We start from the raw sequence: 21,782 nt of genomic DNA, 5'->3' as shown, positions 1-21,782 counted from the left end.
TTTCCACTTTGGCTCAAGCCTGTTGCTCCTGCCCTACCCCTACCACCCCTGCGGAAGGGCCTGCCTCTTCCTCTGCCTGTCATTTTTTAAATGACCCTGTGACAAAAGTCTCTAGAGAAGTGCAGTATGTATGTGGAAGAAGGTATATAACACCCCACTTCAATCTGTTGTTTTTGGGGGCCACTGGTCTAACACACCAGTTATAATACTTTTTTATTGCGTTTGTCGCTCTTTGTAGTATCACTGCAGAACCGCTCAGCAGTCACAATGCTGCACAGTGGAAATGCACTATACTATGATTTCTATATGTGCAAGTATTTTATACGTGTATTACACACCTATATACTGCACACCAAATAGTACATCTATACCAGTCCTTAAAAGGACCTTTGTGGACCTAGTAGTAATAGCTAGCTAGTGATTAAACTGACTGTCCCTGCTCCACACAGCGTCCTGTCCCTACACTGACAAAAGACAGCTGCAATCACCAGCACAGCAGTGCACTGAACCCTATACACTGTACTACACCTATACCAGTCCTTAAAAGGACTTTTGTGGACCTAATAGCTAGTGATTTGTGTCACTACAGTCTCTCCCTGCTGCACACAGCGTCCTCTCCCTACACCGGCAAAAGACAGAATGTAAAATGGCCGCCAGATCAGGTCTATTTATAAGGTAGGGGGAATGTCCAATTGTCCATGCGCTGAAATGTCTCAATTAGCTGTCCTGTACCCCATTATGGATGTGTCATCATGGGTCAAAGTTCTTTCACACTGTAAACACATATGTCCACCAGGAAAACAGCGGCAATAGTCAGCCGGTTTGATGAATCGCAAACACGCAAAATTTGCCGCAAACCGACCACCGGGCGAGCCGCGAGGCCATCCCTAATACCGGAGTGTAAAAAACCCTTGTCACTGTAAGCCCTTGTACACACGGTCAGAGATTCCGACGGAATGTGTCCTATCGGACCGTTTTGTCGGATAATCCGACTGTGTGTGGTATGCATCGGACTGTTTCCGTCGGAATATCCGTCGGACCCAATTTTCCAACTTGTTGGAAATATTTTCCAACAAACTGGTCCGATCGGACATACTCCGATCATGTGTAGAGAATTCAGATCGGACAAAGTGCCACGCATGCTCAGATCAAATTCCTACACCAAAGCTATTTGCTACTAGCGTGAACGTAGTCCCGTCGTAACGAAATAACGTCATCACGTTCTGAACGATCGGATTTTCCGACAACTTGGTCCGACCGTGTGTATGCAAGTTTCGGACACAATCCATCGGACAAAATCCGTCAGACAAAATCCAACGGATTTGGTTGGCAGAATGTCCGACCGTGTGTACAAGGGCTTAGAGTAATTGAGATTAAAGAGTCCCAGTAAAAAAGGACCACAAATGTACAATGTAAGTATGAAGGACAGAAACCACATCACACATATGAGAAAGTTCTCTACTCCAGTGCACTTATAAGTAAGAACTTTTCATATGTGTGAAGTGGTTTTTGTCCTTCATACTTACATTGTGCATTTGTGGTCCTTTTTTTTTACTGGGACTCTTTAATCTTAATTACTCTAACAGTGACAAGGGGTGTTTACACTCCAGTATCTTTATTTTACTGTTATATATATATATATATATATATATATATATATATATATATGCTCGTGCAAACATGGAGGGGTACATACGCACACGTATTATAAGTATTTATCATTTTTCATACTTTTTTCCCAATATCTATTTCCTGTGCACATTACAATATATATCATATATTGGTGCATTTATCTACTTATTTACACTTCCGTACCCAGTGTACTCTGCACTAAAAAAAAAAATATATATATATATATATATATATATATATATATATTATTTTTTTTCCTTCCTCTGTTCTTTGACCCGGCATTTTATTTTCAGCCCCAGTGTTTCCCTTCTAAGTGGCTCCTTGTTTACTATTTTTCCCTGTTATTTTCCCTTTTTAGGGGTTCTCCAGGGTGGCCCCCTTTTGGATTTCCTGTTTTTTGGACTTGCTTTTGGCCTTTACAACTTACAGAAGCTCTCTGGTACACCTGCACTGTGCAACGCCACCTGCCCTTTCCCTCTACCTCTCTTCATGTGCCTTGAACACTGGAAAAATTAACTACTCATACGAGGTCACCTACTGTTTCTTGTTTTTAATTAACAATTATTCTGGGATATTTTTGACCCTGCTACAAGTTCTGTGAGTATTATTTGTAATACTTTTTTGCAATCTATTGTTTTTACCCTTACTATTGTACTTGTTTGGTTATCTCCTGGCTCTAACATCTTGTCCTCCGTTATTCAATAGATTCCATGTTAATGTTGTATCTACACCCCTGAAGAAGGAGATGTTTTATTAAGCTCCGAAACGTGTAGGGTGACTATACTTACATGGATTATATATAAACTTGTGTGGTTCAGATTGTTATCAACAGTGTCTCTATAACTGTACCCAGAGATATACCTTTTATGTATATTGTACATTACTTTCTTGTCTGTTTTATGAAATAAAATATTTTGATTGTTTTCCAATCAAGTTGTACGTGCCTTTAAAATCCACCTCCAGGGGATTTCTCTTTTTATAAACCATGACACCTAATAAAGAGTTTTTTTGGTTAAAGAAATACTTACCTGTGTGTTTTACTTCAAAAAGGACAGTTTATTTGTGAGTAGGCAGGTACCTTTCAAAAATACAAAGTCAAATTAACAAGGGGCACAAAAACAACCTCCTCGAGATTACAAAATTAAACAATAAAATAAAAAGATAATAATGGTGTTGCGGTAAGTTGACACACAAAATACACCAACAATAATTACGAAGATGAACAAAATGTCAAAAAAAGGAGGAGATCTTGATTAAAAAAGAAACCACAAAATTTAAACTAAAAATAAAAAATGATTGGGGAGATCTGGCGAATAAAAATATTGTATTCATGAAATGAGGAAAAAGAATAAAGAAATACGTTTGGGAGAAGTGTGTGTGAATATGAGCAGCAAAACAACTTCATTCTTGTAGCATTATAAAGAAAAAGATAATGCGCTGCTTTAAAGAATTTTTAACTTTGCAGCATGACGATTGTGCTATATCGATTACAAGCGGTAGTTTTACTTGACCGAGCGCTTCCGTCTCAGAATTTATTCTGAGCATGCGTGGCACTTTGTCTGTCGGACTAGGCTACACACGATCAGAACTGACGTGGATCGGATCATGTTGTCAGAAAATTTTAGATCCAGCTCTCAAACTTTGTTGGTCAGAAATTCCGACGGAAAAAGTCAGATGGAGCCCACACACAGTGGGATTTTCTGACACAATGGTCCGATTGGACATTTTCCGTCGGAATTTCTGACGGTGTGTACAAGACATTAGTCTAATCAGGACCAGTCTCCTCAATGAGTCCTATCATGAAACTCTTAAATAGTTCATGTAAGAAATGACAATAAAGTCAGTGCAGTCTCTATATAGGAGATAGCATGGTGTAATCCTCCTTCAAGGCTCAGATGTAAACATAACTCCACACATTATAATGACAGATGTGCATCCGGAAAGGTAATGGATACTCTTACCCCAGGGTGTGTACCCATACACCAGTGGTGGTGAGTCAGTCAAGCATGGAATGATACTCCATGATGGATCTTCCAGCCAGGATTCCTATAGACCAGGTAAGGTGTGACGGGTAAGGTGTGACGGGTAAGGTGTGACGGGTAAGGTGTGACGGGTAAGGTGTGTTTACCATCTGAGCCTTGAAGGAGGATTACACCATGCTATCTCCTATATAGAGACTGCACTGACTTTATTGTCATTTCTTACATGAACTATATAAGAGTTTCATGATAGGTCGACTCATTGAGGAGACTGGTCCTGATTAGACTAATATTTTAGGTGTGGTCACTGGATGGACATTAATATATTTTGTTTATATATGTGACTATGATATGTCCGTATGAGATCCCTCTCCTTTTTTTTGTTAATGTACACATTTTAATATATTCCCATATATTTCATTCACGTACACATGTAGGCCCCTTTCACACTGGGGCGGTGCGGGCGTCGGTGGTAAAGCACCACTATTTTTAGTAGTGCTTTACCGTTGTTTTAGTGGCGAAATGCGGCTGCTAGCGGGGTGGTTTTAACCCCCGCTAGCGGCTGAAAAAGGGTATACACACCGCTCTTTCACCGCTCCAAAGATGCGGCTAGCAGGACTTTTTCCACCGTCCTGCCAGCGCACCGCTCACTGGAGTGAAAGGGGCCGTTTTTTTCAGGTGAAACGCAGGCGCTATTTTTAGCGTTGTAGCACCTGAAATCCACCTCGGTGTGAAAGGGGCCTTAGTGAATATTCTTCCCTAGAAGGTATTTTTTGGGGTAAAAATATTCTCTTAGCGCTGCATTTTTTTCTCACTGTTTCACAATCTTTATCATTGTTGATGCTGGCTGCTATTAGTTTATTTTTTTCATTGGTAGCACAACTTTTTTCTATTTCTAGTAATTCCGATCACCCCAAAGTCTGACACAAACTATTGGAGACTGAATGCTCAACTCCTGACAGATTCTGATATTTTGCCTAAAATTACTGCAAAGTTTAGGGACTTCTTTAGACTAAATGTAACTCCAGAGGCAGACCCCTTAATGGTTTGGGGGGGCACAAATGCTCAATAAGGGGTGACTTGATGAAAATGGGTGCACACCGTAAAAGACAACAGGAGGCTGAATATAAAAGATTGATGGACATAATCTCTCAACTGGAGACAAAACATAAACAGTCCCTGACAGAGACCTCAGCTACAGAACTACTAGAGGCAAGGAAAACACTACAGCTAATGCCACGTACACATGATCGAATTGTCCGCCGGACCACAGTACGCCGGACAATTCGATCGTGTGTGGGCTCCAGCGGACTTTTTCATCGTAAAGTCCGGGGGACTTAGAAAGTAGTTTTGACTCAAAATATGTCCGCCGGACTTGGCTTTCAGCGGACAATCCGTTCGTCCGGCAGACTAAGAATGACACATGCTCTTAAGCAAGTACAAGAAGGAAGCTATTGGCTACTGGCTATTGAACTTCCTTTTTCTAGTCCCGTCATACGTGATGTACGTCATCACCTTAGAAATTGCCGGACTTTGAGTGTCCGTGTGTGGCCAAGTCCATTCGTTATAAAGTCCGGTGGATTGTTTGCCGGACCAATTCCGCCGGACAATTCGATCGTGTGTACGCGGAATAAGCCTAGAAACTAAAACGAAACGCCTTCTATTTAAAAAAAATATAAAAGATCTACTATGAGGCAGGAGATAAATCGGGTAGGCTGCCGGCCAGAGCCCTGCAAGAGCCTACTACCTCCAAACACATAATGGGCATTAAAAGTACAGATGGGACACTAGACATTACAACAGAAGCCATAGCAAAGCATTTCCACACATACTACTCCCAACTGTAAAGTTTACCTACACAACACAGACCTCCTGGAGGTATCAGGGGATAGAGCTCAGGCAATACAGGACTAATTAATGGAGAGCGGTCTCCCTAAACCATCAATGGTCGACAGAAGACGAGATCTCTTCCATGGAGATTCAAAATGCTATTAAACCTTTAAAACCAGGGAAAAGCCCAGGTCCAGACAGCTACAATCAGGGCCGGCTGGGAATAAAAACCAGCCCTGGAAAAAATGTCATACCAGCCCCACAGCATTATTATACCTGCCCAACAGCATAACGTCATTATTATCTTGTTCATGAAAGGGAAAACCTTACATTTTAAAGCACATTTGACGAAGAGAGTATTATATAAGAGGGCCAGTATGGTGGCCCGTAATTATGGGAGGAGCCTGGAGGGTATATAATCAGACCACCCACAATGGTCTGTGTCGGTTCCAGTGCAAGGTACTGCACATCAAGGGGCCGACTCTTCTCAGCTCCCTCACGGTCGACTATCTGTGCGGCCAATCCCAGGTGCACTTCGGCTTCTTCATTCGTGGTCTTCGTCGGCGGTTCCCGCTCATGGTCGCAGATAAGTAATATCCAAATCTTTTCATATCATGTGCAAACTTGCGGCTTATCATGCTTACTATCCTGCACCCCTTTCGCAAAACCTACCTCTGAGTTGTTGACACTCATGTCCCGACATCTTTCGGCACAGGCATAGTACATTCGTAAATTCCTTCTACCAAACATACGATTCATTCATAGATCCAAGCCTCCGAGTCGCTGTCGGTCGTTCTCCAATATCACTCGCCATAGGCTTCACTAGTTATAAGATTCACTGTTCTCATCCTTTTTTGAGATAAACAGGTATTGTTTGTATGGGTTTCTGTGGCTGATTGAGGTGTAATTAAACCCACCTGATGTCTTTCCTGCACTTGACTAGCCTGGGGGGATGGGTGGTTGATAGGTGTTTGGTTTCACAGTAAAGAATGGCATACACTCTACAACCAATTCGTATCAGATACTCCTTACTGCCAATTTATATCAGTTTCATCTCATACATTTTTTAAGCCGATTCGTGTCAAATGCATTGCACAGGCTGACTCTGCCAACTCACTGCGTGTCCACGTAGTTGTACCTTTGAGATCGGTCGTATATCTTCATCGATTGTCCCACGCTCGGACCGCTACACACTCGCTGTTGCAGGTAGGACTTTGTTGTTACCGCTCCTCTAAACTCTAGTAGTTACGTTATCATGTTCGTTTATCATGTTTGTTTTGCAAAAAGTCGCACTTACGCCACCGTAAATCTTTCTATGTCATCTTTCATGTATTTCATGCTTTCTACCCAACGCGAGTTTACTCGAGCTGTTTACTTCACGGCAATGCGGTTAAATCCGACATTCAAGCCCCTTACTCACCTCGCGTCTACGGCCGATTCGAATCTAGTCGCAACTTTGCTTCTATGTTTCGGATCTTTGGCAATCACAAAGCCCCTTCAACAGCCATCACCATTTAGTTGATTCAAACCCAGCCATATCATCGGCAATAAGGTCAGATCTGTCATACGAGCCCCGTAGTCACCTCACATCTATGGCCGATTTGAATCTAGTCGCAACTTTGCTTCTATGTTTCGGATCATTGGCAATCACCAGCCCCTTCAACCACCATCACAATTCAATCATTCCGAACCCAGCCATATCCTCAGCGATACGGTCGGATCCCATATATGAGCCTCTCAGTCGCATCTACGGAGGATTCGAGTCTAGTCGCAGCATCGGCGCAACAATTACAGTCCTTGCCAAACGCAACTCTAACAACCAAGCTGAATCCTGTTGCATCTCCGACTCAAATCTTTTGCAGACTATTCCATAGCTATAACCCTGTTCAAACTAGTCACATCGACTGTACGAATTCAGCAGTACTTACGTTTGACTCTCAGTCTATCCATACATGATCATACACAATTCTCTCCACCAATTTGCTCAGTGTTGCGCACGGTCATTCCTACATAATCACATTTCCTCTATAACCTTTTCTTTCGCCTTTCAACAAAGCTCCTTGCAATCGCTGCAAGCATCAATGCAATGGCTCAATACGGCCACTCATCTCCAGTAGCAACACGGCTGCTCTCCTCATTTCTACACACTTATAATTTTATTTATAGATTCAAATAAAGCTGCTTTCTTGCAATCGCTGCAAGCATCTCTGCAATAGCTTAATACGGCCACTCATCTCCAGTAGCAACACAGCTGCTCACCTCATTCATCCATTCATTCTCACCTCATAATTCAAATAAGGCCGCTTCCTTGCAATCGCTGCAAGCATTTCAGCAAGTGGCTCAAACTCCCACTCATCGTCTCCAGTAGCAACACGGCTGCTCATCGTTTTCTCTGTCGCTTCCCCTTTTTAGGCCAGTTAGAACACCAGTTAGTCCACCCTGCACCAGGTTTGGACAGTATCTCCCCCCAAAAAAATAAAATAAAAAAAAATTATCGAGGGCTTGCATCTTCACCAGGGGGCCAGCTTTGCCCCAAAGAGCTCTTTGCAATCCCACTTGTCAAAACAAAATTCTCATGTCACCTTACTACAGGCTCCCGGTCAACTCAGTTCTCGACCCCAACCAGTCGACTTCACAACTAGTGCATAAAGTCAGGTGTTTAGTTCAATGGGATTCCCCCTTTTCTCTTAAACACTCTTTCACTACATATTTTACTTCACATACAGAATTTGACCTGCTCCTGAGGCGTTAGCAACTGTCACATACTTCTGTGCACTTCACTCTGTTTTCGAAGCACAAGCCTTCAATACGCAGACAAGGTCGCCTAATCTCCATACTTGCAGGCAGTGCAAGCATTAGTAGACCGAACCCACGTCAATTAACTACAGATCGCAACATTCCTACTTAGTATACCAGACTTCAGCTACCCACCCCAGTCCACCCTGGGGCGCTCTGGTTCATTAGTCTGTGCCGATCACAGACTGACACCCGAGCTATTGGTTACCTAGCCAGTCACCTCCTGGCTCACCTCGGTTGTCACGCATTCTTTTGAGTTTACTAAAGTCACACTCAACAGCGCTCGAGCGCAAACCAACTGTCACTATGGCTGTCGTTCCTTGTCCTATTCTTCTTGTTTCCTTCCGCCTTTCATCTTATCTACCCAATGCAACTATCCCCTCCTACCCTTGCAACTTACCTCAAACATACGCACCCCCCTTGCTTTTAGTTGACGCCATGTCGCAGGCAGACAGTGAGGACTTTGCCTCAGCCCTGCCATCACCCTTTACGGGCTCAGCAAGTGGCGGTTTACAGCCACACAACAGCTTGGACCAATAAAAAAAAAAAAAAACCTCATAGCAGAACGGTGTCGCAGGGGTAAATCCGACCCTGCTGCAGCCAGGAAACCAAGCCTTTAGGCTACTGTTTCCACCGCCAGTGGCAGCCCTTCCAGGCACCACTTCAGTCTATCTTCTTTGCGACTACTCAGCTGCACTCCTGAGTAATCACACTGTCAACAGCAGTCGCCGAAGTCCAAGCAGAGTGACAGCCCTGGAGGTACGCCCAGCCGTGCCCCTACCAGCTCCAGTCACCACCGTCATTTAAAATAGTATATATATATAAAAAAAACAGATAAAACGTAAAAAGTCCACTAATTAAATATATATATATATATATATATATATATATATATATATTTATGGTCGGAGCCCTCCGCTCTAAGAGATATGAAAGAACACAAACACGTCACAAGACTAACAACATAAAATAGACCTGAGTTGTGCCCTTGGTCTGCTGTAAGGTAAGCCCTGGTGAGCTGGGCGGTGAGCCCTGCTCTGCTGGGCGATATGCCAAGAGAAGGCCGCATACCTTAAGAAAGTAAATGGATGTTTCTGTAGAGAAACGTGTTTAAGTGAAGTACTCTGAGAAGGGAAATGGGTGGGTGGGTACCTTGCACTGGAACCGACACAGACCGTTGTGGGTGGTCTGATTATATACCCTCCGGGCTCCTCCCATAATTACGGGCCACCATACTGGCCCTCTTATTTATGGTCGGAGCCCTCCGCTCTAAGAGATATGAAAGAACACAAACACGTCACAAGACTAACAACATAAAATAGACCTGAGTTGTGCCATTGGTCTGCTGTAAGGTAAGCCCTGGTGAGCTGGGCGGTGAGCCCTGCTCTGCTGGGCGATATGCCAAGAGAAGGCCGCAAAAGATTGGTGTAGGGAGGTAATTATTAATTTATGTACAACAAGACACTACAGGGCAAATTTGCTGAAGGCTCAGGACATTTCCACTAGTGGATTGGAGATGTATCGAGTAAAGCAGGTGGATTCCCGCCTGCCCATCTTTGATCGCGTGGACTGGGACCCCGTTTCGTGAGGCTGCTGATGCTGCTCCTATGCAAAAGAATGTCCAAGAAAATGACCAAGGTCCTGGCCTAATTTGCTCAAAAGGAACCTGACGTGACTAATGAACTAGTTGCTGCCTGGGGTACTAATTGGGAACAGTAGTAATGGGCTATCCTGCGAGGGATTGAACATATGGGCCAAAAATTGATCTAGGATGGACACGGGGCACCAGGCTTTGAGAGTTTGGAAAGGTTTTATGTCAACCCCTGGACCGGACTATTGTGTTTTGGACACGCTGAGGAGCAAGATGAAGTCTAATGGCGTGTGATGTGGCGTCTACGTAACACTTTGGGGCGTAAGAAGCTGTAGAAAGCCAGGTAGATGGCTGCTTGAACGACCAGGCTGAATTTAGCCAAAAGGGGAATGTGACAGGATGAAAGACACGTCTCGGAATATGGCGCTGGTGACGGGTAGCCGTTTGATACTGATTTGGGGTCATTGCCTGTGAATACTACACAACATGGTCTTGACCGTATGGGCGGCGAACAAGACGGTTTGTTAGGATCTCATAAGGGGATGAAATACTGGATGTCAGCTGAGTGGGGTCTAAGGTATTGTGTGACAATGCCAACTGTGTGCGGTGGCATAATATGAAGGCCAGGATGTGATGGAGAACTCTTGGTATTGCTCTGGGGTTTAAGGCTAGTAACCTGACATATAACCTCTAGGCTGCCCCGTAGGCCTTCAGGGTGTTGTGAGATAGTGAAAGATTAATAAGGCAGGTAGCGTCGTGAAAGTGTTGTTTGAATCCGAGGTTAGCTACGACCAGTGTGGGATAAGAGACATGGTCGGGTCGGTTCCATGTTCCTGCAAAAAATAACGAAGCAAAGTTAACGGGTAGTGCGTTGGCCAGATTATTGCGTTTGTCTGGGATGTGGACGCATAGGACGTTAGATTGGTTCTGTGGGGATAGTGGCACCAGCCTGCGCAGGAAGGCCACAATTGCAGGCTACTAGGACCTCCTTTATTCATAATACTGGCTGTGGCTTGGTTGTCTGTGGCGAACGTCACTGTTTGTCCTGCCCAGTTGTTGCACCAGACTTGAGCTGCTGCAACAATGGGGTAGAGGTCGAACAAAGAGGAGGACTAACCCAGGAATCAAGAGGATTTCTGACGGCCATGGCCCTATAAACCCAATTTGGCCAAAATTGAGGAGAGGACCTGTGGAGGCTGTGGTGACCATGACTACCTGAGATGAAGAGAGATGCTGAGGGAATACACATTGGCATGCCCTTCAAATTTGTGAGAAATTCGACTCCCATGGGCATGGCCTGCTATAGCTGGCGCATCTTAATTTAAGGATTTAGTCAGGGTCTTTGCCTGGAAGAGAAACACTAAAAGATGGGAGGTAAAAGATCCCCTTGAGTCTGGCTGCTGCCTTGGCTGAAAATGGGCAGTGATAGTCAAAGGATGGGCACCCTCCGTACTTGTGACCTGCTGCATGCAGATACGGGTCCAATTCTACCCTCCTGTTGGGGTTGCTCTGCCTAGCATGTCTCTGACTGTCCCCAAGGCCAGCACAAACTCTGTGACAGTGAGCTTGCAATTAAGTAAAGGGTCTCTGGCCTTCAGGATGATGGAGACATCTCCCCGCGAATATGATTTGTTCTAGGCCAAGTTGTGTACTGCTATGAGGAGGGATGCTAAGTTAACGTCATTGTCATCCAAGATGTCCTCCCAGATGCCCTGCTAGGACAAGGTGTGCAGGGAAGACGATGGTGCAGAAGTTGGGTGTATCTGTAAGTGAAGGTACAGGAATGACGGTGGTGACTGGAGCTGGCAGGGGCACGGCTGGGCGTACCTCCAGGGCTGTCACTCTGCTTGGACTTCGGCGACTGCTGTTGACAGTGTGGTTACCCAGGAGTGCAGCTGAGTAGTCGCAAAGAAGATAGACTGAAGTGGTGCCTGGAAGGGCTGCCACTGGCGGTGGAAACAGTAGCCTAAAGGCTTGGTATCCTGGCTGCAGCAGGGTAGGATTTACTCCTGCGACACCGTTCTGCTATGAATTTATTTTTTTTTTATTTTTATTTTTTTATTATTATTTTTTTTTTTTTTGTTTGTTTTTTTTTATTTTTCTTATTGGTCCAAGCTCTTGTGAGACTGTAAACCGCCGCTTGCTGAGCCCGTAAAGGGTGATGGCAGGGCTGAGGCAAAGTCCTCACTGACTGCTTGCGACATGGCGTCAACTAAAAGCAAGGGGGGTGCGTATGTTTGAGGTAAGTTGCAAAGGTAGGAGGGGATAGTTGCGTTGGGTAGATAAGATGAAAGGCGGAAGGAAACAAGAAGAATAGGACAAGGAACGACAGCCATAGTGACAGTTGGTTTGCGCTCGAGCGCTGTTGAGTGTGACTTTAGAAAACTCAAAAGAATGCATGACAACCGAGGTGAGCCAGGAGGTGACTGGCTAGTTAACCGATAGCTCGGGTGTCAGTCTGTGCTCGGCACAGAAGTATGTGACAGTTGCTAACGCCTCAGGAGCAGGTCAAATTCTGTATGTGAAGTAAAAATATGTAGTGAAAGAGTGTTTAGTTCAATGGGATTCCCCCTTTCTCTTAAACCCCTGACTTTATGCCCTAGTTGTGAAGTCGACTGGTTGGGGGTCGAGAACTGAGTTGACCAGGAGCCTGTAGTAAGGTGACATGAGAATTTCATTTTGACAAGGGGGATTGCAAAGAGCTCTTTGGGGCAAAGCTGGCCCCCTGGTGAAGATGCATACCCTCAACAATGTGTGTTTTTTTTTTTTTTTGGGGAGATACTGTTCAAACCTGGTGCAGGGTGGACTAACTGGTGTTCTAACTGGCCTAAAAAAAGGGGAAAGCGACAGAGAAAATGATGAGCAGCCATGTTGCTACTGGAGACGATGAGTGGCAGTTTGAGCCACTTGCTGAAATGCTTGCAGCGATTGCATGGAAGCGGCCTTATTTGAATTATGAGGTGAGAATGAATGAATGGATGAATGAGGTGAGCAGCTGTGTTGCTACTGGAGATGAGTGGCCGTATTAAGCTATAGCAGAGATGCTTGCAGCGATTGCAAGAAAGCAGCTTTATTGAAATCTATAAATTAAATTATAAGTGTGTAGGAATGAGAAGAGCAGCCGTGTTGCTACTGGAGATGAGTGGCCGTATTGAGCCATTGCATCGATGCTTGCAGTGTTTGCAAGGAGCTTTGTTGAAAGGCGAAAGAAAAGGTTTATAGAGGAAATGTGATTATGTAGGAATGACCGTGCGCAACACTGAGCAAATTGGTGGAGAGAATTGTGTATGATCATGTATGGATAGACTGAGAAAGTCAAACGTAAGTACTGCTGAATTCGTACAGTCGATGTGACTAGTTTGAACTGAGTTATAGCTATGGAATAGTCTGCGAAAGATTTGACTCATTTGAGTCGGAGATGCAACAGGATTCGGCTTGGTTGTTAGAGTTGCGTTTGGCAAGGACTGGAGTCGTTGCGCCGATGCTGCGACTAGACTCGAATCCTCTGTAGATGCGACTGAGAGGCACATATATGGGATCCGATCGTATCGCTGAGGATACGGCTGGGTTCGGATTGATTGAATTGTGATGGTGGTTGAAGGGGCTGGTGATTGCCAATGATCCGAAACATAGAAGCGAAGTTGCGACTAGATTCGCATCGGCCGTAGATGCGAAGCGACTACAGGGCTCGTATGACAGATCTGCCCGTATTGTCGATGACATGGCTGGGTTTGAATCGACTAAATGGTGATGGCGGTTGAAGGGGCTTAGTGATTGTCGAGGATCCGACACATAGAAGCAAAGTTGCCACTAGATTCGAATCGGCCGTAGACGCGAGGCGAGTAAGGGGCTTGAATGTCGGATTTGACCGCATCACCGTGAAGTGAACGGCTCGAGTAAACCCGCGTTGGGTAGAAAGCATGAAATACATGAAAGATGACATAGAAAGACTTACGGTGGCGTAAGTGCGACTTTTGCAAAACGAACATGATAACGTCACTACTAGAGTTTAGAGGAGCGGAAACAGCAAAGTCCTACCTGCAACAGCGAGTGTGTAGCGGTCCGAGCGTGGGACAATCGATGAAGATATACGACCGATCTCAAAGGTACAACTGCGTGGACATGCAGTGAGTTGGCAGAGTCAGCCTGTGCAATGCATTTGACACGAATCAGCTTAACAAATGTATGAGATGAATCTGATATAAATTGGCAGTAAGGAGTATCTGATACGAATTGGTTGTAGAGTGTATGCCATTCTTTACTGTGAAACCAAACACCTATCAACCACCCATCCCCCCAGGCTAGTCAAGTGCAGGAAAGACATCAGGTGGGTTTAATTACATCTCAATCAGCCACAGAAACCCATACAAACAATACCTGTTTATCTCAAAAAAGGATGAGAACAGTGAATCTTATAACTAGTGAAGCCTATGGCGAGTGATATTGGAGAACGACCGACAGCGACTCGGAGGCTTGGATCTATGAATGAATCGTATGTTTGGTAGAAGGAATTTACGAACGTACTATGCCTGTGCCGAAAGATGTCGGGACATGAGTGTCAACAACTCAGAGGTAGGTTTTGTGAAAGGGGTGCAGGATAGTAAGCACGATAAGCCACAAGTTTGCACATGATATGAAAAGATTCGGATACTACTTATCTGCGACCATGAGCGGAAGACCACGAATGAAGATGCCGAAGTGCACCTGCGATTGGACGCACAGATAGCCGACCGTGAGGGAGCTGAGGAGAGTCGGCCCCTTGATGTGCAGTACCTTGCACTGGAACCGACACAGACCGTTGTGGGTGGTCTGATTATATACCCTCCGGGCTCCTCCCATAATTACGGGCCACCATACTGGCCCTCATATATATATATATATATATATATATATATATATATATATATATATATATATATATATAGCAGCGCTCAATATGCAAAATCTTGTTCAGATGTTCATATGTGCTCTTGAAAGAATGGTGATAGAGTCCAACACGTGAAAAAAAGAAGAAGAGAGATCGGAACCACCTTCCACCTGGCGTTTTCCACCTTATGTGCTCTCCAAATACAAGCCCCCCTTGGGGATGCATTTACCAGAAAATCAAGGATATAAGAGCCTTCAATATACCAAACCACTATGTTCTTTGGTCGTGGAAAATCAAGGATATAGGAGCCTTCAAACCGTTATATTCTTTGGTCGCTAGATTTCACCATAATAGGGTGGTCCAAAACTCATATAGGAAACAAGATCATACTGACATAGCGTAATACTGTTTAAAAAACCTTTATTATAGACCCCCGTACAAAATAAGCGTACCAAATATATTAAAACAAATCACATTAGATAAGTGTACTGTGCCTTGTTTCTCATGGTGAGCCCCTTAGGTAACCGCGAACAATCGCTCTGTCCGTTCGATTTACTCCCTGATACCTTGGTTAGTTCACGATCGAGTAACTGGAACGCACACGTCACTTCCGGTGTGTGTTACGCCCTGACGAGTTTTGTCATTTCCGACTTCATCTGAGGGCGTAACACACCACACCGGAAGATAGTAAATATACACAATGGGAGCCAATGATAGCGGGTATTCGCTGGGAGTGACAAGAGCAAGATCCCGCCCAGATCAACATATTGTAATCCGGATCTTTCGCCACTCTACAGCTGCCGTAAATACAATCCATGGACCCAATGTGTAACTAAATAGCATGAAATCAATGCAATCTTACGAGTGCGTATATACACGAAAATCACTTTACACATACATCCACATCTCGTGAGCACAGTGAAAAGATTAACAGGACCATGCCTATCAGCGTAAAACTAACAGATAAAAAGATAATATATTATATGCAAATTTCATAACATATAAAATTTAAGTAAACCAAGAATTATTAAAACATCCAGCAATGCCTAATGAATGTATAAAAATTTATATATACACATATATATGCCAATTAATGTCCCTATATCTAACTACTGGGACAATATGATTGATCTTATATGAATCTTATTGTGTGTGGGGCATATTCAACCTTAACATTTAAATTGTCTTTAGATATAAATGTGAAATAAAATAAAATAAAACCGACAAAAATATATATATAAAGAACAAAAAAATAAAAAAAAATAAAAATTAAAATAAATAAAATAAAAATAAACATAAAAATAAATATAAAAATGAAAATGAAAATAAAAATAAAAATAAACTAAAAATAAAAAAGGATAAAGATAAAAATGAAAAATAGAAAAAATATGCAAGAAAGGAAGAAAGGGATGGAACTTCACAGGGAGAAAAGTACAAAACATGTTAAATGTGTATCAATATCTAAAAGTGTCATACCGTAAAAGGTTAAGTATCACTAATAAAACAATTTATATCGAGTTCAATGTTTAAGCCTTTTGGATTTAAAACGTCTGTTAAAAATATCCACTGGGTTTCCCGTTTTGAAAGTTCACGGACCCTATTAATTCCCCTCCCAATGGGGTCTAACCTGCTCAATCCCCCAGAAACGCAATCCAGTTGGGTCCCTATTGTGTTGAAGATTAAAATGGAGGGATACATTGTGGTCTTTATAACCTATCTTAATGTTATGTATGTGCTCTGCTATCCTAACCCTTAATTTCCTCTTTGTTCTTCCAATGTACATTAGGCCGCACGGGCACATAAGGGCATACACCACATGAGTACTGTTACATGTAATAAACCGCTTCAGGGTAAATTCTCTTTTATTCGAAGATGAGATAAATTTATCAAGGTTCCTGATAGGGTTCCTGGTTTCTCAACATGCTTTGCACTTGCGACAGGCAAATTTTATCCCAGAATGTAAGAGGAGGGGCAGGTGGATCTATAACTTTTTTTTATTATTTTATCACCAAAACTCGGCGCCTTCCGGTAAATAAATTGTGGTCGAGTCGGTAACATTGGATTCAACTTTTTATCTAACAGAAGAACAGGCCAATGTTTTTTAAAAATATTTTCCACTTCTGTATATTGCATGTGGAAATTAGAAATGAAACCCCATTCTTTATTATTCATAGGGCTTTTTTTCTTATCTACCGTTAAAGGCATCACTAAATTCTGTTCTCGTAGACATTCTGTTCTTGGGATCTTACCCACATCATCAATCATTTTTTGTATGTCCTGGGGATTATAACCTCTAGTAATAAATGTATTACTCAGAACAGTGGCCTGAGATACATAATTATCAAAATCGGTACAATTCCTGCGGACCCTCATTATTTGGCCTTTAGGAATGTTTCGTAACCAATTCGGATGGCGTCCACTGGATAAGGGCAGATAACTGTTCCGATCTGTTTACTTAAAGAAAAAACTTTTGTTTCAAGTTTATCCCCTTTACGGTATACAGTCACGTCAAGGAAATTAATCTCATTCTTATTAGATTCTGAGGAAAGAACAATATTATGGCTGTTATTATTCAAATTATTGAGAAAACCGTCTAACTAAACTTTGTTACCATTCCAAATAAAGAATAGATCGTCTATGCATCGTTTGTAAAAAAGTAATTCCACGGGTCTATTATTAAAAATAACTTTATCCTCCCACTCTGACATAAAAAGGTTGGCTATACTCGGTGCAAACTTTGCCCCCATAGCTACACCTCTTTTTTGTAAATAAAATTCTTCATTGTACCAAAAATAATTATGATTTGGACAAAAGTCTAGTGCATCTCTCAAAAAAACTTTCTGGGCATGAGGGAGATCATCCCTCTGACACAGTGCCCAGTTTAGTGCCAGTAAGGCATCATCGTGCTGGATGATGGAATACAAGGATGCTACATCCGCTGTTACCAAAAGAATATTATCTTTGTCTTTAAGGTCTATTACATCTATGAGGTTTAGAAAACTTTTCGTATCTCTCAGATATGCCTTAGTGCAAGTAACACTTTTTTGTAAAAAGGTATCGAGATATTGGCCCAGTCTAGACTAGACAGATCCTATGCTGTTTACTATAGGTCTTGCAGGGGGATTTTCTGAGTTTTTATGTACTTTAGGTAAAGTGTAAAGTGTGGGAATACGGTTACTTAAAGGGAGCAAGTACTTCGCTTCTTTATTCGTAAGGACATTAGCTTTTTTCCCCCAAGTCCACTAACCTCTCTAGGTGATTCTGATAAGGGCCTGTGGGATCTGATTTCAATTTAACATAAGTTTGATCATCCGATAGTAATGTAACTATCTGATTGTGGTAGTATTCTTTAGTGAGAATTACAACGCCCCCACCCTTATCAGCTGGGCGGATTATAATATCTTTGCGTTTCGCTAGTAATTTAATCCCATCATTTATATGTTGGTGATGTGATGTTTTTACTGGCTTTAATACTTCGAGGTCTTTCAACACAAGACCTTTAGAGACCTCAATCTGATGGTTCGGATGGTTGGGGGATTGAAGAGAGATTTATTATTCAGTCCACTATTTATTGCCTTATTGCTATATGTCGTAGGAGGATCTACACGAGGATTACTCCCCAAAAAATATTTTTTTATGTTTAATTTTCGTATATATTTATGTACGTCTATATATACACGTCAAATTTATTTACTGGTTTCTTTATCCCACATTTTAAGCCTAGATTCAAAATATTTTGTTCTTTAGGGGTTAATGTTACCTGTGCCAAATTAAAAATCCCTTCTACTCCGACTCGCGTCTTCTTTTGTTGGATCCTTCTGTCTGCTCTTTTACCTCTTGGTTTAAATCCTTTCGTATTGGTGCCAGCTTGGTGTTTGGTGGTGGATAATTTTTTGGTAATTGATTTTTTTGCATTTGATTCACTCCCTCATATTTTCTGTGTCCCTGTATGGAATATGTCTCTGTGGGGGATACGGAGGTTTCCCTCTGTAAGGGTAAAAACCCTGACCTCTCCAATGGTTCCCCCTGCCTCTTCCTAAAAAAGGAGGTTGGGGGTGGTAACCATAATTCTCATTTAGTTGATATAAGGGTTGATACCTATTTGAAGTGGTCATATTATAAAGGACCCCTTTGTGATGTGTTTAGGGTATGACCCTGGTTATTATGCTTAATATAAGATCATATTCGTGGGTGATTATCATATTGACCCTGAATGTTTTTACCTCTAGATGTCTTAAATTTACCCTTATTTTGTTTCATGGGGGTAGAGGAATGCATGGGGGATTCAAAATAGGAATTTTTTGGAGCATTCAATACTTGTGTGATTAACGGAATCTCACAGGGTTTTTTATTCCCCTGTTGTTGTGAGGGGGTTGGTAAATCTACCGCTAAACCCTCATTTTCTTTATTAATTGCTTGTTGTTGCCATGAATATATTATATTGCTTTTAAAGTCATTCAAATCCCTGTGATATTTTTTAAGTTTCTTTTTCTGCGTATCTTTATCTATTTTTTCAAGTTTTTTGTGTACCCTATCATTAAAATCCCTAATTTCTTGTGACTCTTTAATAGCATCTAATTGTTCCTGTAAACTTTTAATCTTACTCTCAATGTTAAGCATTTTTCGTTTTTTTTCTTTGTAAAACCAACTGTTGTAACTTAAAACCTACCCCATTAAAAAAATCTAACCATTCTTGCATTGATCCTGGATCATTTAGGCCATCTTTGGGGACTACATCCCACCATAGGTTTCTTAATATTATGTTATCTTTAGCATATTGTTCTAAAATACAAATATCCCACCAAGCCCGCACCTGTTTTTCCAGTGTCATTGCCGTACCTTCACTTACAGATACACCCAACTTCTGCACCATCGTCTTCCCTGCACACCTTGTCCTAGCAGGGCATCTAGGAGGACATCTTGGATGACAACGACGTTAACTTAGCATCCCTCCTCATAGCAGTACACAACTTGGCCTAGAACAAGTCATATTCGCGGGGAGATGTCTCCGTCATCCTGAAGGCCAGAGACCCTTTACTTAATCGCAAGCTCACTGTCACAGAGTTTGTGCTGGCCTTGGGGACAGTCAGAGACATGCTAGGCAGAGCAACCCCAACATGTCACGATCAGGGGTCAGGCTTGGAGACCAATTGCTATAGCAGTTGCAGGATTACCACTAACCAGCAGGATAGGAACACAGGCCGTCACTCTGGGAGATGACACAGGCTCACCTGAGGTGCGGAGTCTAAGTACTAACCGGTCTTCACCAGAGCTCCAGATGGTAGAGATGGATTTAGCTGCATGTTAGTACCAGGTCGCGGTCCTCAGGATCGCCCCACCAGGAGGTGAGCAAGCCGGGGTTCAGTAGTGGATGAGCAGGTAAGGATTAAACAGAAGCGTGGTCAGTAAGCAAGCCAAAAGGTCGGTAACGAGTTGTTGCAGATTGGGATCAGGCAGAAGCGTAGTCGTGGAACAAGCCAAGGGTCGATAACGAGCAGTAGCAAATATAAGCGGCAGCAGAGAAGACGGGAGCGAGATACAGGCTGGAGATGGCACAATATTCTGGCAAGGAGGAAGTGCAGAGACATGGCTTATATAGGAAGTTCATGGGAGGAGCAAAGGGTTCAAGGTTCAAGGCAAACAAGATTCAAGACAAGATCACTAAAGGAATTGTCCAAGGAGCTGTCCAGCATTCCAGGTGGCTCAGCAAGCAGAGTCACTGCCAGACACACCAGAGGTCCCAGGTTCAAGCCCAGGTCCTAACACAACAGGAGGGTAGAATTGGACCCGTATCTGCATGCAGCAGGTCACAAGTACGCAGGGTGCCCATCCTTTGACTATCACCGCTCATTTTCAGCCAAGGCAGCAGCCAGACTCAAGGGGATCCTTTACCTCCCATCTTTTAGTGTTTCTCTTCCAGGTAAAGACCCTGACTAAATCCTTAAATTAAGATGTGCCAGCTATAGCAGATCTGCCCATGGGAGTTGAATTTCTCCCAAATTGGAATGGCATGCCAATGTTTATTCCCTCAGCATCTCTCTCTTCATCTCAGGTAGTCATGATCACCACAGCCTCCACAGGCCCTCGCCTCAATTTTTGGCCAACTTGGGTTATAAGGCCATGGCCATCAGAAATCCTCTTGATTCCTGGGTTCAGTTAGTCCTCCTCTTTGTTCGACCTCTACCCCATTGTCGCAGCATCTCAAGTCTGGTGCAACAACTGGGCAGGACAAACAGTGACGTTCGCCACAGACAACCAAGCCACAGCCAGTATTATGAATAAAGGAGGTCCTAGTAGCCGGCCATCGTGGCCTCCCTGCGCAGGCTGGTGCCACTATCCCCACAGCACCAATCTATTGTCCTATGCGTCCACATCCCAGACAAACGCAATAATCTGGCCGACGCACTACCCGTTAACTTTGCTTCGTTATTTTTGCAGGAACCCGGAACCGACCCGACCATGTCTCTTATCCCACACTGGTCGTAGCTAACCTCGGATTCAAAACAACACTTTCACGACGCTACCTGCCTTATTAATCTTTCATTATCTCACAACACCCTGAAGGCCTACCGTGCAGCCTAGAGGTTCTATGTCAGGTTACTAGCCTCAAACCCCAGAGCAATACCAAGAGTTCTCCATCACATCCTGGTCTTCATATCATGCCACCACACACAGTTGGCATTGTCACACAATATCTTAGACCCTACTCAGTTGACATCCAGTATTTCTTCCCCTTATGAGATCCTAACAAACCGTCTTGTTTGCCGCCCATACGGTCAAGACCATGTTGTGTGGTATTCACAGGCAATGACCCCAAATCAGTATCAAACGGCTACCCGTCACCAGCGCCATATTCCGAGACGTGTCTTTCATCCTGTCACATTCCCCTTTGGTTAAATTCAGCCTGGTCGTTCAAGCAGCCATCTACCTGGCTTTCTACAGCTTCTTACGCCCCAGTGAATACTGTCACCATCCCAGTTGTCACCATCACACGCCATCAGACTTCATCTTGCTCCTCAGGGTGTCCAAAACACAATAGTCTGGTCCAGGGGTTGACATCAAACCTTTCCAAACTCTCAAAGCCTGG

General features: G+C 43.2%; 1 protein-coding gene across 10 annotated transcripts in view; it reads right to left on the bottom strand.

Annotated features, from left to right (window-relative positions):
• Nucleotides 1-21,782, bottom strand: part of LOC143963519 (NACHT, LRR and PYD domains-containing protein 3-like) — a 190,255-nt gene that overhangs the window by 86,583 nt on the left and 81,890 nt on the right. Inside the window, exon 1 of one of the 10 annotated variants that reach the window (XM_077473182.1) lies at nucleotides 2,661-2,685. The exons of the other annotated variants lie outside the window; for them this stretch is intronic. The gene's annotated coding sequence lies outside the window, so the exon portion shown is untranslated. Of the gene's footprint in view, nucleotides 1-2,660; nucleotides 2,686-21,782 lie in introns of those variants that run through there. 10 annotated transcript variants of the gene reach the window in all.

Source organism: Lithobates pipiens, unplaced genomic scaffold (assembly GCF_037356315.1).
Source record: "Lithobates pipiens isolate NorthernLeopardFrog02 unplaced genomic scaffold, aLitPip1_a1.2 Scaffold_8, whole genome shotgun sequence".
NCBI lineage: Eukaryota > Metazoa > Chordata > Amphibia > Anura > Ranidae > Lithobates > Lithobates pipiens.
This window is presented reverse-complemented; position numbering and strand designations above follow the sequence as displayed.